Source organism: Portunus trituberculatus, chromosome 13, assembly GCF_017591435.1.
Source record: "Portunus trituberculatus isolate SZX2019 chromosome 13, ASM1759143v1, whole genome shotgun sequence".
Lineage (NCBI taxonomy): Eukaryota > Metazoa > Arthropoda > Malacostraca > Decapoda > Portunidae > Portunus > Portunus trituberculatus.
Window position 1 is genome coordinate 8,274,281 of NC_059267.1, and position 15,000 is coordinate 8,289,280.

General features: G+C 40.7%; 1 protein-coding gene and 1 long non-coding RNA gene across 4 annotated transcripts in view; one reads left to right on the forward strand and one right to left on the reverse strand.

Annotated features, from left to right (window-relative positions):
* LOC123503099 overlaps nt 1-15,000 on the reverse strand; it is a 40,926-nt gene that overhangs the window by 25,318 nt on the left and 608 nt on the right. For both annotated transcript variants that reach the window (XR_006674331.1, XR_006674330.1), the window contains exon 2: nt 4,428-4,493. This is a non-coding gene — a long non-coding RNA (uncharacterized LOC123503099). The remainder of the gene's footprint in view (nt 1-4,427; nt 4,494-15,000) is intronic.
* The window catches only part of LOC123503098 (LIM/homeobox protein Lhx1-like), a 138,166-nt gene that overhangs the window by 611 nt on the left and 122,555 nt on the right, over nt 1-15,000 (forward strand). The gene's annotated exons all lie outside the window — the stretch shown is intronic.

Sequence of the window (15,000 nt, forward strand, 5' to 3'; positions counted from 1 at the left end):
GCGAGCGTGTGCCGTGTGGCGAGTGTCCCAGTGCCTCCACGCACATGTGTCAGCCCGCCTGATCGCTGCCAAAAATATACCGTTAGCGCGATGGGCCATAAATTACCGCGGGAACTGTCCTGGCGACTCTACTGCTAGCCGCGTTCCTCCTCTTGGCAGCGCCGCGGCCGTGTCCGTGCGTTATTAAATCAGCGTATTGACACCGGCGGCGGTAATAACACGGCCACACAGCGCTGCCATTGAGATCAGAAGGCAGAGATCGATGTCACGCTCTCTGCCAACCAACGGTACTTGCGACAAACTGTGAAATTGAACATTTTTCACGGCGTGTTTGTGTATTGTGTATATGTGTGTTTGTGTATTGTGTGTGTGTGTGTGTGTGTGTGTGTGTGTGTGTGTGTGTGTGTGTGTGTGTGTGTGTGAGCAAGTAATGCACAATGGGAAACTATGAAACGCTAAAGGCAAACACTGTATAGCATTTTATCACACACTCGCTTCTTAGGTAACAAAAACAAGTGAAGAAAGCGAGTGTGAGTGAGTGAGAAATTGAGAGTGAGCCAATATATGTACACTACCTACAAGAATGTCTTTAGCTTGTACTATTTCTCAGCGACTTCAGATATTATATTCAGTCTGTGTGTGTGTGTGTGTGTGTGTGTGTGTGTGTGTGTGTGTGTGTGTGTGTGTGTGTGTATGCATCAGACCTTAGTGTTTATTTTGTCATAGTTCTCACCCTCACGCTGATATTTCACACACACACACACACACACACACACACACACACACACACACGAGTTTATTATTGGCAGTCTTTTTTTTCTTTCGTCACTCCCATATTTTGCTTTAGCGCTCACCTTGATCAAATATCCATTGAATTACCTCACAAGGGGAAGCACGTCAGCTATACATGTATTTGCCTTGCAGCGTCATTACTAATTTCAAGATTACTGTATTAAAATTCATACTTTTGTCGGGTGGGTCCATTACCAAGGAAGAGGAAGAAGAGGAGGAGAAGGGTGGGAGGAGGAGGATATGCTTTACTATACATTCATGCATAGGAAATTATTCTTACTATATCAATTTGCTATTATTTATTTATTCATATTTTTATTCTAATAATTTGTAAAGGTATAGAAATATTTTGTTTACGTATTGGACTTACTTGTCACGATCCATCCTAAATGAATAGATAAAGAGGCAGAGAGAGAGAGAGAGAGAGAGAATGACAACTTAGCCTTCTACTCTCCTTTCCTTCTCATCTTCATCTTCTTCTCCTCCTCCTCCTCCTCCTCCTCCTCCTCCTCCTCCTCCTGCTAAGTGTCCTCCGTAATAGTAGTTCGTCCTGGGAGGAAAATAGCAGCAGTTCTGGACCAGCGGCAGAGAAGGTAAATATTTAATTGTAGATTTCCTCTCGCCGCGCCTCCGTTATCAGACACGCACATCTTACCCCCGGGAAAAGTACACACACACACACACACATATTGGTAGCAAGTGTGTGTGTGTGTGTGTGTGTGTGTGTGTGTGTGTGTGTGTGTGTGTGTGTGTGTGTGTGTGTGTGTGTGTGTGTGTGTGTGTGTGTGTGTGTGTGTGTGTGTGTGTGTGTGTGTGTGTGTGTGTGTGTGTGTGTGTGTGTGTGTGTGTGTGTGTGTGTGTGTGTGTGTGTGTGTGTGTGTGTGTGTGTGTGTGTGTGTGTGTGTGTGTGTGTGTGTGTGTGTGTGTGTGTGTGTGTGTGTGTGTGTGTGTGTGTGTGTGTGGTGTGTGTGGTGTGTGTGTGTGTGTGTGTGTGTGTGTGTGTGTGTGTGTGTGTGTGTGTGTGTGTGTGTGTGGTGTGTGTGTGTGTGTGTGTGTGTGTGTGTGTGTGTGTGTGTGTGTGTGTGTGTGTGTGTGTGTGTGTGTGTGTGTGTGTGTGTGTGTGTGTGTGTGTGTGTGTGTGTGTGTGTGTGTGTGTGTGTGTGTGTGTGTGTGTGTGGTGTGGTGTGGTGTGTGTGGTGTGGGTGGTGTGTGGGTGTGTGTGTGTGGTGTGTGTGTGTGTGTGTGTGTGTGTGTGTGTGTGTGTGTGTGTGTGTGTGTGTGTGTGTGTGTGTGTGTGTGTGTGTGTGTGTGTGTGTGTGTGTGTGTGTGTGTGTGTGTGTGTGTGTGTGTGTGTGTGTGTGTGTGTGTGTGTGTGTGTGTGTGTGTGTGTGTGTGTGTGTGTGTGTGTGTGTGTGTGTGTGTGTGTGTGTGTGTGTGTGTGTGTGTGTGTGTGTGTGTGTTCTAAAGAAACTTCTGGTATAAATGAGAATAAAACAGTAGGTAAGGCAAAGAACATGGAGAGAGAGAGAGAGAGAGAGAGAGAGAGAGAGAGAGAGAGAGAGAGAGAGAGGTAGCAGTGCATCCTTCCATCACCAAGTGGCTGAAATATCCCCCCTGCTGGTGCTTTACGCGTGTTTATCATGCTATAAGTTACCAAGGGTCACCAGCACCGGGCGAGTTATGCAAGACGACCCTGACTGACGACCTCGTGCCTCACCATTATGACTTGAACACACACACGCACACACGATAAAAAAAAAGACTTAAAACAACAACAATAGCAACACAACTCAATATATCTGACCAAATACAGGGAAATATAAAAGGTAATGAAATAGATACGTAGAGTAGGACTTTAAAAACAATAATAAACTTTAAAAACTACAACAACAACAGTAACCTCACTCAATATATCAGACCAAATAAAGGGAAATATAAAAGGTAATGAATTAGATACGTAGGGTATGGCTTTAAAAAACAACAATGAACTTTAAAAACAGCAATAACAGCAGTAACTTCATTCAAAAGGGATAAATAAATACACGGAACCATAAAAAGTGCTACATTACACGCCTTACATGACGCCAAGCCAGTAAAAGAAACGTAGAAAGATTGCTTCAAACATCAACACTGAGAGAAATATAGAAAAAAAATGACTTAATAAGAAAATGAAAAAATAAAAACCAAAAAAAGCAAGAAGGGTCATACAACAGATGGATATTTTTCCCTATACCATCAAAGAGAATGAAGGAAAAATCACACATACATGCCGCAGTTATGGAAAAGAAATGTACCACGTGATTTGTAGGGAAACGTGAAAAAAAACTGGCAGAATCGAAATAGATACACGACACGACACAGTGCTTAAAATCAACACACACACACACACACACACACACACACACACACACACACAGTCATTATACCTGACTCACGTATAAACAAAACTCCATGAAGATAAAAATGTAAAAAAAAAAAAAAAACTGAGCCAAAATAAAGATCACATTTGAATAGGAAAAGTTTTAGTGATAGACTGTTGAAAAAGAAAAAGAAAAAGAAAAGTAAGGATATCACGTGTGTACACCTGAAGAGATTGCTCGATGGATGTGATGCAAACGACTTTATACTTTATTACCTGTATTGGGGAGGCTCTTTATGGGTCACGGGACGCAGGTGTGTTAGGTGATTTACTACCTGGAGCCACCTGAGAGAGAGAGAGAGAGAGAGAGAGAGAGAGAGAGAGAGAGAGAGTGTGTGTGTGTGTGTGTGTGTGTGTGTGTGTGTGTGTGTGTGTGTGTGTGTGTGTGTGTGTGTGTGTGTGTGTGTGTGTGTGTGTGTGTGTGTGTGTGTGTGTGTGTGTGTGTGTGTGTGTGTGTGTGTGTGTTTTACGTATATCTGTCTGTCTGTCTGTCTGTCTGTCTGTCTGTCTGTCTGTCTGTCTGTCTGTCTGTCTGTCTCTCTCTCTCTCTGTCTCTCTGCAAACCACCATGTTCTACACACAATATATTATCAACACCAAATATTTTTCCCCCTCCTGTGATGAATGAGAGAGCGTGGGAAACTTGGCTATTTTTTTCCTTGCCTCAAATACTTTACCTGTTGAAAAGGTTAATTGTCTCCTTGCTCAATGGGTTATTGTGGCTGTGTGTTCCCCAGCAATAATAATAATCATAATAATAATAATAATAATAATAATAATAATAATAATAATAATAATAATAATTTCTGCTACCAATTTCTAGTTTTCGTTTTCTTTTTTTTTTCTTTTTCGTATCGTCCAAGTCTCCGTTTTCTTTTCGTCTACGAGGCCACACTTATTTATTCCCATTCTATTCCATCTCTCCCAGTCTGCATTCAAAGCCACATCCTAGACACTCCGTCCTTCCCCATTCTAACTTCCCTCTCCTTTTTTACACAGACATACTCATTGTTAATTCTCCTCTTCTACTACCCCTTCCTTATTATCCTTCTGTCCTTTCTCTATACCATTTTCTTTGTCGTCGTCCTGTTACTGTAATATATCTTTTTTTTTGTCCTTCCTTTTCCACTCTACTCACTTCACAAGCATGCAACTCTCATGAACACACACACACACACACACACACACACACACACACGGGTCACTTCTATCATACCTTTCGTTCAGTGAGTTTAAGTTCAGATGACTTCGCCAGGTGAGACTTGCTTGGGCCGTGTCACACCTGAAGGGGAAAAAGAAAATTACCAATACAAACATTTAAATACGAAAAAGGTTGAGAGAAGAAAATGAAGAAAAATCAAGAGAAAAGAATAAATAGCGGAAAGCAAGAATGTTAAATACCTCCAATGCTTTTCGTCACGCGAGTTACAAAGATGAAGGAGGAAGAGGAAGTGGAGAAAGAGGAAGAGGAAGAGGAAGAAGAGCAGAGGAGGGATAACAGTATAGAGCTAAGGAGGATAACGGTGTGGATGTGGATGAAGGAATGGATGTTGTCTTTTTCCTCCTTTTCCTGCGTCTTTCGAAAGGGGCGGAAGAAGAGGAGGAGGAGGAGGAGGAGGAGGAGGAGGAGGAGGAGGAGGAGGAGGAGAGAGAGGGAGTTGCGTTGGTCTTCGTGTGCGTTTAGGTGGAAATATGACTTAAATGACTGGTTATTTATGTCTTATGAACCTCCTCCTCCTCCTCCTCCTCCTCCTCCTCCTCCTCCTCCTCCTCCTCCTCCTCCTCCTCCTCCTCCTCTTCCTACTGTTCTCCGTCCCCTTCTTCTTCCTCTTCCTCCTCAAGCAAAACTACTTACTTGTTGATAATTATTTGATTGCTTTGATATTTCCTACATTAAATCATATCAGGTTATGTTATAAGAAGTTACTGACTACTTGTATTTGTTGTTTTGTTATCAATATTGTCATTATTATTATTATTACTATTATTATTATTATTATTACTATTATTATTATTATTATTATCATTATTATTGCCGTCAATCACTAGTGATACTACTACTACTACTACTACTACTACTACTACTACTACTACTACTACTACTACTACTACAGCAACTTCAACTACTAAAATAAAACTACTACAGCAACTACTACAACTACTAAAATAAAACTACTACTACTACTTTGCAGTTACTACTACAATCACTACTACTGCTACTACTATTACTACTAGTACTACTACTACCTACTATTTACTACTACTACTACAATCAATCACCATCACCACCACTACCACCACCTACACCGAATTCTGCTTATACTTAGTAAATTCAAAATAACCAGAAAAGACGTGACACTGAAAAAAAGAACCATATACATACATACAGACAGACAGAGAGACTCACCCACTCACTCACAAATAAATAAACAGATAAGTCCACCCTCAATCACTACAAGAGTCGCAATAAAGTCACGTTTTCTATGTTCCTTGCATGTATCGTGGAGTAATTTCCGTTTTCTTATTCCTGCGATTAAGTCCATCAATCCACCTTTATTTATTTGCTCGTGGCCAGCAGCGCATTTTCTTTGTCACGACGCCAATAGCTCCCGTTTTCTTTATGCTAGCTCATCACCCGAACTCTCTTTATTCAGGCGTTAGTTGCGTCACGTGATTTGAGAGGGAGGGTAGTGGTAGTTGTGGTGGTGGTGGTGGTGGTGGGTAAGCGAGTGACCAAGTCAAGAATCCAGAGAAAGAAAACGAAAGAGCAAATATTTCTGAACTTCCAAGGATCTTAATTCGTACAAGCTTTAAGAAATTAAGTTGTGGTGAATGAGGATTAATGAACAGCGAGATTACTTGAACTCTGAACTAAACAATGACAAGGAAGGGAAGTTTGAATGTGTGTGTGTGTGTGTGTGTGTGTGTGTGTGTGTGTGTGTGTGTGTGTGTGTGTGTGAGAGAGAGAGAGAGAGAGAGAGAGAGAGAGAATGTTCCAAGAAAATACTTTATTTCTTTTTGGATTTTTCTCTTTTTTTTCTCCGTGCACAACTTTCCAGACCTCCCATAAAGCTTCATTCCGTCACAGTTCTTTACGCTGACTCTCCTTATTTATTTGTTTATTATTTTTTGCTTACATTTTTTAATCCTATTTTTACGGTGATTGATTGAAATATACGAGACTTTCCTGGAACTCGTTCACTCTCCCTCTCCCTCTCTCCCTCTCTCTTCCAACCTTTCCTTATCATTTCTTCAGTCACATGATCAATAGCGAGACTGTTCAGCCCGGAGCCTCAAAAAGAACCATTTCTAACCCAACATTACCGCCCAAAACATTATAAGCGTCCGTTCCAAAGGCAATTCGATCCCCTATATCCTGTATAATGCACAGCGGTGAGTGATTGACAGGCATCTATCAAAACAGGATCTAAGCGTCTTTAAGTAGTGGCCAATCCCTTATGCGTCACTTGTTAGGGCTTCAGAACCTATTGGAGGAGCCTCAGTGACCGTAAGGGGAGTTTGGAAAGGGGAATGAACACCTGTGATTGGTTTCCCATTTACTCTGTCTAATTCCGTGTCGGGAGAAGGTGTGGGCTGATACTTGATTGGGATTGAAAGGTGTGAGGTGATTGTGGTTATGGTTGTGGTTGTGGTGTAGTGTGGTAGTGGTTGTGTTGTGCGGTGGGGAAGGAGGGAGTGGGAAGGTTATTATGGTGCAAAGATCTCCTAAATTCGCTTGGAAAGGTTTTAAGAAAGGGGATTGGCTTGCTCTGAGATCTCATTACGACTCAAAGGTTTCCTAACTAGGACTGCTAACTAGGTTCCCTTCACAAACCTCGAATAGAAAGCGAGTGCCAGTTTAGTTAATGGTTCTCCTTTTTTAATATATGAGTAATGTTGGTTCTAGTTTTGTAAGGACGGACATGTATATAGTCTGCCGTTGGTGTAGTTGTAGTACTTTATAGAGTCATTTCCTCCTAATAGCTTCTCGTATACTCGTAATATTTCAATTCATCCATGTTCTGTTAAAAAGGCCAAAGATAGAGATCACAGTGCCATTAACACAGACGACACTTGTGAAAAATGTTTTGCTTGACGCGGAAAGAAAAGGAGCAATGAAAGCTAATCGGTGTAAACATGCATCTACAAATTTAAGTATTAATTCCTTAAGTGTGAGAAAAACGTCCGTTTATACTTTTCAGCATTGCATTTACAGATTTGATTTTCCCTTAAGATCTAAAAAAAAGTCATTCCTAGAAGTAAAACAAGATAATTTTTTCTTAAATACTATCATAGAACTTCTCCATTCCCTTAGCATTGCTCCTTAATCTACCCGTTACATCCCACCACAAGTCACATGAAATACACGCCATTAACCTGCATCTTTTCTTCTTATCACGAAAAAAAGCGGTCTTCCTACTCCACCACCACCACCACCACCACCATCCTTATGACCAGTGTTTCCTTCCTCTCCACATTGCTTTATTCCTCTCATTTCCATACCACACACCTATTACTATATTTTCCTTCCTTTAACAACCAAACCTTATTATATTTACTGTATTTCCTTCTTGCCCTCCATATGACACCACTCTTCCCTCTCGTCCATACTTCCCTTTTCTTCCACAAACCATCTGTCTTTCCCCCTTCATTCCACACACGCCCTTACCTACACCTGTCTCCCTCATATCCCACTTTCTTCTAGCTGTCTATTCTCTCTCAAACTCCCTATCTTCCTTTTCCCTATATCATATTCCTTCATCCTATCTATTCACCTTCTCCCCTCACCACACCGTATCCCACTTGCCACCTGTGCATTCCCCTCAACACTCCCCCGGTCCCCTCGCCACCTGTATTCCCCTCAGTGAGCCCCGCCAAATACCTCATGTCCCCTCAGCCGATCCGTAATAATGCTATCTGCTTCCCCTCTGGCGCTCAATTTGTTATCATCAAAATTCGACAAGTTTCTGAGCACCTGTTTACGAGGGGATATTTGGACAGGTGAATGAGGGGCTGAGGGGAGGGTGTGGCGCGCCTGATGGTTCCGGGATGGATGCATTAGCGGATGAATGGATGAATGGATTGCCTCAAGCTCTATTGGTAAGCTTCGTTCACTCGGTCTTTCTTTGCTCTCGATAATAGGGTCATATTTTTAGCAGGCAGCCTCTTGTGTGTGTTTTGTTGTGTGTGTGTGTGTGTGTGTGTGTGTGTGTGTGTGTGTGTGTGTGTGTGTGTGTGTGTGTGTGTGGCTAAGCGCTCGTGGCAATAATCTTGCTTTACTTATTTCATACAATTTTTTCTCCTCTCTCTTCCTCTCACTTTTCATTAAAGACGATCGCGTTTTTGTAGGTTGACCTGCAGGTTTTTCTAGCTTTTTCCTCAGATCTTACAAGAGAATATCTGGTTTTCTTTACTCATTAATTAGCTTTTCCTTTCGTTCTCACATATTTCTCTTTAATTCACTGTAATTTTCTTCCCTGAATGATGAAAGATGGTTTACTCAAATTTTTACTTACAATTTAGGTGATTTTTCTATAGTTTCCTCTGATTTATCTTCCGTTTTAACAGATTTTCCGACCAAGGTACAGATTTTTAATATAACCAGACACCTGTTCAGAGTATTTATTTTCTCGGTGTTACTTATTTTCATCAGCTCATCTTGCCGTAAACTCAAGTCCATTAATGAAGTAAACATCACCTGTGTGTAAAAGGTGACATTATTCATTAGCACACTCGCCTTAACCTTAATTACCCTTAAGGAGATAATGACCATTAAGTTAATTGTCTCTAATTACTAATCACAGGGACGCTCGGGTATTTGATGTGAGTGATTGCTTGTTTTCTTCAATGACCCAATTAAAGTGTTCTTATTTATAGGGTGTGTAAGAGTGTGTTAATAGCGCAGTGTGTGGTGAAGCGGTGGGAAAATGATGGGTTTGAAAGTTGGTGTTGTGTAGTAAGGTGTGTGTGTGTGTGTGTGTGTGTGTGTGTGTGTGTGTGTGTGTGGTGTGGTGTGGTGTGGTGTGTGTGTGTGTGTGTGTGTGTGTGTAGGTGGATGTGGTGTGGTGTGTGTGTGTGTGTGTGTGTGTGTGTGTGTGTGTGTGTGTAATTCACTGTTTGATCTGCTGCAGTCTCTAACGAGACAGCCAGACGTTACCCTACGGAACGAGCTCAGAGCTCATTATTTCCGATCTTGGGATAGGTCTGAGACCAGGCACACACCACACACCGGGACAACAAGGTCACAACTCCTCGATTTACATCCCGTACCTACTCACTGCTAGGTGAACAGGGGCTACACGTGAAAAGAGAGACACCCAAATATCTCCACCCGGCTGGGGAATCGAACCCCGGTTCTCTGGCTTGTGAAGCCAACGCTCTAACCACTGAGCTACCGGGCCGTGTGTGTGTGTGTGTGTGTGTGTGTGTGTGTGTGTGTGTGGTGTGGTGTGTGTGTGGTGTGTGTGTGTGTGTGTGTGTGTGTGTGTGTGTGTGTGTGTTGTAGTTGAGAAAACCTTCTAAAACACTCAGAAAATAACAAAATAACAAGAAGGTACAGTACATTTCCTGACACAGAAACCCCAAAAATAAAAAATAAATAAATAAGATTATTTCTTGAAACAAAAAGGAAATTACAGAACCCAACACACTAACCTGAAAAAAAAAACTTTCAGGAACGAGACTTTCGAGAAAAAAATATCTAGAACAAATGAAAACAATAACGAGATCGACAAAAAAACAATAATAATGATGATTCTGATACCACCACCACCACCACCATCACTAACAACAACAACAACAACCCTCGCTCTTCCATGTAACTCAAACTCTATCACTTGCTGCTAAACACAACACAATATACCTGCACGAGTACGTATGCATAAATCTACGTACACATACACATAAGAGCCAATACACGTCCCCAGCATTCCTAGCACGGCCCAGCACGCCAGCACGGCTCACGCACCCACCCAACTGGCAGGGCGATTAGGGCGTGTTAACGAGAACGAAATGGTAGTTTTTAGAAGTCTGTTACTGTGTTGATGAGCGAGACTTCCTCCTTTGCTCCCGTTGCTGCAAGACCCGGGAGAGTGCAGAGGGGAGAGCGAGAGGGGAAAGAGAACGTCGAGGGGAGAAAAGGATGGAATGAAAGCCGAATAGGTGTACAAAAACAGCTAAAATGTGCATGAATTTACTTGAATAGAGAGGAAGGGAAATGCAAGAGGGAAGAAGGAACGTAGACAGGAAAAAGATAGTGAAAAGCGATTAAGTATTGAAAAAAATACTAAAATGTGGATGAATTTACTTGAGCAAGAGATAAAAGAAAACGTAGACGAGAGAAGGACAGAGTGAAAACCGATTAATTACTGCAAAAACATCAAAAAAAGGGAATGAATTTACTTGAACAGGGAAGAAGAAGGGTAAATCAAGAAGGAAAAGAATGTAGAGAGGAGAAACGAATAGGATGAAAGGCAAATAGGTACGTACAAGAACAGCTAGAGTACATTGATTTACTTGAATTGTGAAGAAAGTGAAGAGCAAAACAAAAGAAAAGGATAAGAAAGAAAGAATCGGTACATTAAAGGAAGGGAAACGAGAACAAGTGAAAAAAAATAGGAAACTACTGAATTTCCTTAGAGAAGAGAAGTGAGAGCAAGAATTGAGAAAAGAATAGAAAGGATAGAAAAAAACTGGTACATAAACGAAAAAGAAAGGAGAGTGGAATTTGCTTGTCGAGAAGAAAGGAAATGAGAGAGCGTAGAATAAATAAGAAAAAGGAGAGCCAAGAGAAACAAGATCGTAGAGGGAAGAAGACCAAAGAAAAAAGATCCATGAAAATAAAAGTTGAGGGAAAATGGAAAAGAAAGAATAGTGCATTAAAAAAACAAGAACGAATAAAATTTTCCTGAAGAGAAGAAAAGGAAATGGAAAAGGAGAAAAAAGAGGAAAATTAAAAGGGAAGACCTATATAGGAAGAGGGAATGAATGAGAAATGGTAAAAAAAAAAAAATCAGCAAAAATAAGAAAAAATGTGGATAAGGTACGAGAAGAGAAAATAAGTTACGACAAAAAAAATAAGGTACAACAAAAAATAAGGTACAAGAAAAAATATACAAAAAAAATAAAGTACGAAAAGAAAAATGTGGATGAGGAAAAATAAGACGAAAAGAAAAAAAATGTTGATAAGGTACGTGAATAAAATGCAAGAAAAAGTACAGAAATGAAAGCAATTAGGAAAAAAAAAGTGAAATGTGCAGAGGGGACAGGAAGGGGAGATAGAGGTGAGAAAAGGCAGTAAAGAAATGGTGAGAGAAATGACGTTAGCTGTAAAGAGAAGAAAAGAAGAAATAAGAAAAAGACGGGAGACATGAGGAAAGGGAAGAAAAAGGAGAAATGGAAGGCAGAATAGAGATAGAAAATAAAGGTGAAAGAAAAATGTTATCTTGAAAGTGGTGACAGCTAAGAAAGAATCCAATGTGTAGAGAGAGAGAGAGAGAGAGAGAGAGAGAGAGAGAGAGAGAGAGAGAGAGAGAGAGAGAGAGAGAGAGAGAGAGAGAGGAAAGTAATGGAAGGAGAGAGGAAGAATATAATGGAGAGGGGAAGGAAAAGAGGAAAAGGGTAAAATTTGTAGAGAGGAAAGAAAAGTGAGATAGGAAGTGAGGCGATGGAAAAAGAAAAATAGAAAAAAATTGAGAAGAACGAACTTTTGGAAGGTGAGAGAAAAGGAAGAAGTAGGAAAAGAAAACGTTAAAGGAAAGATATATAGAATAGAACAACAAGAAAAAAATAAAGAAGAAATGAGTGACAGGTGTAAAGAAAAGACAGGAACGGAAATACGAAAAGAGGGAAAGAATTATGTTAAAAATGGATTAAAAAATGGAAGGAAATAAGTATAGGGAATATAACTGTATTTAGAAGACACAGAATAGAGATTAGAAACAAAAGGAAAATTTGAGAATACATAGGAGAATGATAAGTGAAAAGGATGAGAAAAAAAGAAAACGGGAACATAAAAATATATCAAGAAATCAAGTAAGGAAGAGAAGAAGAGCCACTAAAGGAAAGGGGAAAGGAAGGGGAAATAGCGCCTGGGGAGAGGGGAAGAAGGGATTGCCAGAATGAGAAGAGGGGAAGTGCGGAATGAAAAGAAAATAGAATGAGGGGAAAGATGCAAATGTAATAGAAGGGTAAGATAATGACTTGGAAGAGGGAAGTAAGATGAGGTGGAATGAAAAGAGGGGAAATATGGAATGAAAGGAAAGGGGAAAGACTATATATATGGAGAGAGAGAGAGAGAGAGAGAGAGAGAGAGAGAGAGAGAGAGAGAGAGAGAGAGAGAGAGAGAGAGAGAGAGAGAGAGAGAGTAAACTGGGTGCGAGGGAAAGGGCAGAGAGGAAAGCGAAGAAGAGAGAAAAGGACCAAGAAGTGTGGGAGGGATAGATAGCGAAGGAGAGAGGCGTGGGAGGAATGAGTAGGCGAGAAGAGAGAGGAAAGGTAGGAGTGTGAAGGATAATAATCAGTAATCAGGTGTTCTCGTGATATATTTAAGTGTTTCTCTTCCTCTCTCCTTCCCTCCCTAATATAACGAGAGACAGTGATAAGGTACAAGTGATAAGACCAAACGCATCAATATTGAGGTTATTTAAGGAGGAATACACAGTTGTCTCTTTAAATAGTCCTTTTACACAGTATTAACTAACACAGATGAGGAATTTTAAGGATATAATTGACAATGGGCAAGTTAATTAGATCTCATATTAGGAGTATTTTAGAAAAAGGAATTGGTAGTTTTCCATGAGTACTTTTGGGTGAATGTTATATATTAATTAACATGATGAATTTTAAAGGATCAATTGGTGATAGACATTAAGGTTATTTAAAGGAGGATTAGGTAGTTGTCTTTTTAACCCCTTCAATATTGGAACACATTTTTACTTTGAGATTTGTGTACGATTAAACCTTTTTATTGACATTGGCAAGGGTCTATAGAGGTCAGAAGATTAATGGCAAGAATCTTCACTAATTTTAATCTCCCACGTGAGATTCTGAAGCTGTATAAAATCATCAGATAGTAAGCAGAAGGAATATAGAAAAAAATTATGGTACTGAAGGGATTAATTAAGTATTGTTGGGTTAAAATTACACCAATCAATTAACACAAAGGTGAAGTATTAGACAGGATAGTTAGTGGTAAGGTAACAAGACTAGCCATGTCTATATAATTTAAAGAATAAATATATGAGTTTAAATACTGCCGGGTTAAAAACGTATACATTAATCACCACAAACGTGACGAATTTGAGATTTTACATAATTAATTGAACAGACTGTCCACTTCCTCCTCCTCCTCCTCTTGTTCCTCTTATCACCTTGTTGACACTACCATTCAACAGGTGCTCCTATTAACACCTGTTGCACTTCACATCTCGCCATATTTACACATCCCTTGCACAAACACGATGATGCTTTGGCGACACCGATACTGCGTCACTCTGCGTATTTCACGGGTGACGCCAGCCAGGTATGCGGGTCCCGTGCCTCCTACCTCCTCTCTCTCTCTCTCTCCCTCTCCCGGTATTATCCAGTATTTGTGTATCATTAATATTTGCATAGGTTGTGTGTGTGTGTGTGTGTGTGTGTGTGTGTGTGTGTGTGTGTGTGTGTGTGTGTGTGTGTGTGTGTGTTTTAGGCTGCAGTTTTGAGCTTGGGAATTCTATTGATGTCGTGATGATTAAGAAAAGATGGAGGTGGTGGGGCTGATGCTGGTGGTGGTGCTGGTGGTGGTGGTGGTGGAGGTGGAGGTGGTGGTACTTGTACGATTCATTAACACGAAATAATGCTGCTGCTGCTGCTTCCTCCTCCTCCTCCTCCTCCTCCTCCTCCTCTTCCTCTGCCCACGTATGTATCTTCAGACAACAATCTTGTATACTTAGCTTGTTCTTGCTCCTCTCGCTCCTCCTTCACTCATCTCTATTCTCCTCTTCATCTAACCTTATTCTCCATCTCTTCTACTTACATCAAAAATTTCTTATATTCGTTTTCCTCCTCTTTTCTTCTTTCTCATATCTATTACCATTCCCTACATTATCTTTATCATCTTCAGATATCTATTTTCTCACATTTTCCTAACTTTTCATATTTTTTTTCCATTTATCTCTTTCCCAGTATTTTTTTTTTCATTTATCTCCTTTCCGTCCCTCTATCCCCTTCTCTCCCCCCATATTTACTACCCTTTCCTTTTCCATTTATTGTCTCTTCCCTTACTTTTTCTCATATCTTCGTTTCTCGTCTCTTTCCACCTCTCTTTCTTCTCTATGTCTCCTTTAGCATCTCTTTCCACCTTCTCTTCCTTTTCCTCCACTTCCTCCTCCTCCACATCCACTACTTCCCAGAATTTCAGCCTCGACCCTTTTTCAGAATCTCATCTTCTTCACAATCCGAGGCGAGGCGGAAGGTGGCACGCAGGACATTTTGTTTTGATAAAGTTCTCGGTACGTTGCCTCTTCGCCGGCGTCGTGGAGATGGTCTCTTTGCCCCTCGCCTTGTTTGCCCTCCTTGTTTGCACGCGCGAGGTAGTGAGTGTGTCGAGTGTGTTTGCTGTCACTTTTTCCGCTCAATTTGCTTGTGTGTGTTCAACCTATTTTTTTTTCTTTCGAGTCGTATCTATTTTTGTGCATTTCTAAGCTTTTTTATTCATTTTTCTTAGTTTCTTGGGAGTTATAGTTTGCGTGCGTGTGTGTCCTTATGCGCGTAAGGGTTAAAGGGAATGTTTGATTATATACAAGTAC